Source organism: Oryctolagus cuniculus, chromosome X, assembly GCF_051225735.1.
Source record: "Oryctolagus cuniculus isolate XC-2025 breed Fujian yellow rabbit chromosome X, ASM5122573v1, whole genome shotgun sequence".
Classification (NCBI taxonomy): Eukaryota; Metazoa; Chordata; class Mammalia; order Lagomorpha; family Leporidae; genus Oryctolagus; species Oryctolagus cuniculus.
In genome coordinates, this window is record NC_142888.1 from 21,275,194 (window position 1) to 21,278,626 (window position 3,433).

Here is a 3,433-nt window from a genome sequence, read left to right on the forward strand (position 1 = left end):
CACCCTTCTGATGGTTTCTTTGTTTTATCCAGAACTAGAGAGGACAGACAAAGTTACAAATCTGGCCTTTTGTTGGGTTTTGTCCCCACCCTCTAACTGATTGGTAGCTGCTGTTCTGTTCCCCTTCCTCCCCTAATCTGCAAATCACTACTCCCCTTCACCCTTGTGTTAATTTTATTCTCATACTTGTCTATCAAATTGCCCCCTTTCCCAGGATACATCTGCTTATCAGAGACCTGGGGCAAAAAATGCCAAGGAAATGTGCATATTAAGTTCCATGTGGAATTCACAGAAGTACCACAAAATTCCTAGGTGGCTTCATACCTTGGAGGTACCACCTCCTACCTCATAAAAGAGGCCAACACTGGGAGGTACTCTCTTTCTATGTCTTCCACTAGAGACCAGGACTAGTGGAGATGTTGGTGTGTGCTCTCTGCTTCCACTTCCCTGCCCCCTTCTCCTTCTGAACCCACAGCCCACTCATGATGAGTAATTCTCTGTGTGGGGCAACACATGCTCCTGTGTGTGTGTGTGTGTGTGTGTTTCTCAAGTTTTAAATAAAACCTTATCACTTTGTGCACATTATATGGACCTGTACTTGGACTGCTTCTCTAGGTACAAGACAAAAGCCTGGAAAAAATGAATAATCCAGCCCTGCACTGCAACTCCATTCAACGGACATTTGAAATAGGTTATGATCAATATAATTGGCAAACTCTAAGCCTGACTAGATTTTAAAATATATTTATCTGAAAATCAGAGTAACAGAGAGAAGGGGAGAGATCAGAGAAGGGGGGAAGACATTCGATCTGCTGGTTCACTCCCCAAATAACTACAAGTAGAGACTGGGACAAAGCCAGGAGCCAGGAACTCCATCTGGTCTCGCAAGTGGGAGACAGTGACTCAAATACTTGAATTCCCATCCAATGCTTCTCAGATGGAAGTGGAATAGCCCGGACTTATCCATCACTGTGATAGGAGAAGCAGGTGTCCCAAGCAGAGGCTTAACCTGCTGCACCACAACACAGGCCTCACAGCATAGATTTTTGGTCAGAGTGAATGAATGAAAATAGAGGGAGCTTGCTGGAAGGACAACTAGGAGGGAGGGAAGGAGTTGGTTCTTGACACAATTTCTAGAAGCTTTGATCTGCATCTAGTTGGGAAATATTCCACAAAACCGCTGATGAAAAAATATATTCAGAAATAGTGAAAATTTACTGCAGTTTTCTTGCTAAGCAGCATTTTTGGCTGGTTAGTATGTCGTGTTCTAGAGCATTACATATTCTCTGGCATCTCCTGGATAAACAGATCTCAGAGGGGAAAATGCCAATCTGGGGTCAAAATAATCATAGTAATAACTGATAATCATTAAAGACCCACTGCATGTCAGGCAATGTGCCAGCAGCTGAGCATACGGTATATACATTCCAAAGGTTTTATGTGCAAGACCTCACTGATGAAGAACGCAAGGCTCAGAGAGCTTCATAATATGCCCAAATTCACATAGCACGTGACAGAGCTTGGGCTGGATCTTTAGCCAGAATTCTTCCTGAGCCCACACTGTTCTACTTGCAGCCTGAAGCTGACTGTCTGTTGATTCATTTCTCTTTCTCATACTACATAATACTCCTCAGGAGATAAAAAGAAGGACTGTGCAGCCAAAGTACTAAATCAGACAGAGAGTAGGAGTGTGAAAATGAGAATCAAAAACAACTAGGGGATTATTTGTAGTACTCGTTTACCTGGGTTGCTGCTGCCCCTAGCCCAAGGGTTCCTTGAGAACTGATTCCTAGGAGCTGACACAATTATCCAGTTCTAGCACTTTTGCATATTACTTTCCCTCTTCCACTAGGCCTTGCCCAGCGTGCCCTCCTGTTCAACTTTGGAACTTGACCTGCTGACCAGCTCCTCAGTATGTCTCCCTCTGAAGGATGAACATGCTCCTTGGTGGCCCAGAGTCACCTGTCTTCTTCCTGAGAGGAGTATTCTAACTCCCTAAAGACATCACCTGGCTGACCTTTTGATATCAACAGCCCCATCTATGCAAAGTTTTCCTTAAACAGTGATATTAGTCCCTTCTCCCTCCCTTCCCATTTTTCTTATAATTTTTACAATGACATACTTTCAATTTTCCTTATAATCACAAGCTTAATTCTCCACTAAATAAGGAATTCAACAAGTAGTAACCAGAAAAAACACTGTTTTTTAAGAGTATAGATGAAGGCCATAAACAATTATCAAATCTGAAAATGTAAATATTGCTCATATATACTACATTTTTTGTACTGTGTATATTAGCACAAATCAGGAAAAATATATGTTTGTCTTTTTTTGGACTGGCTTATTTCACTAAGCATAATGGTCTCTAGTTGCATCCATTTTGTCATAAAAGAAAATATTTCATTCTTTTTTATGGCTGAGTACAATTCCATAGGTATATATACCACGGTTTCTTTATCTAGTCATCAGTTGATGGACATCTGGGTTGATTCCATATCTTAGCTATTATGAGTTGAGGTTCTTTAAGCATAGGGGTACAAATAATTCCTTTCATATGCTGATTTCATTTCTGTTGGGTAAATTCTCAGGAGTGGAATGGCTGGGTCATATGATAGATCTATTTTCAAGATTTCTTGGGAATCTCTATACCGTCTTCCATAATGATTGTACCAGTCTACATTCCCACTAACTGTGTTTTAGGGTACATTTTTTCTCACATCCTCATCAGAATTTGTTATTTTCTGATTTTTGGATGATTGATAACCAATGAATAAAAACCATTGTGGTTTTTATTTGCATTTCCCTGATGGCTAGTGATCCCAAACATCTTTTCATGTATCTGTTGGTCAATTGTACTTCACTCATATCTTTAGCCCATTTCTTAACTGGATTGCTTATTGTTGTTGAGTTTCTTGAGCTCCTTATATGTCCTAGATATGAATCCTTTATCAGATGTATAATTTGTAAATATTTGCTTCCATTCTGTTGGTTGCCTTTTAATTTGTCGAGTGCATTCATTGTGCAGAAGCTTCTTAGCATGATACAATCTAATATTTAAAAGCATCGGTCACATAATAAAATATTAAGAAAGCTGTAAAACTGCAAGTCCAATTTGGTCTTCCCAGAATCTCCTCCAGGAAACAAAGAGGGTTGTTGTCTTAACAAATTTGTATAATTGCTCTCTTAGTCTCCTTTCTGAGTTCATGAGCAAACTGTACTGCTCAGTCCATTTGTAGTTAGGAAGGTTTAGGGGACCACCTTTGCCACTGAGACATGACCAGAAGCAGTCTTTGTTGTTTTCAGGCCAAGACATTTGAGATGAAGGTGGCTAGCTCCATTTTATTCCTCCATTTAGCAGCAACCGTGGTGACCTCATGAATAATCTGGATCTGTGAGTCACTTGATAGCAAAGATCCACTGCCAAATCCCATTA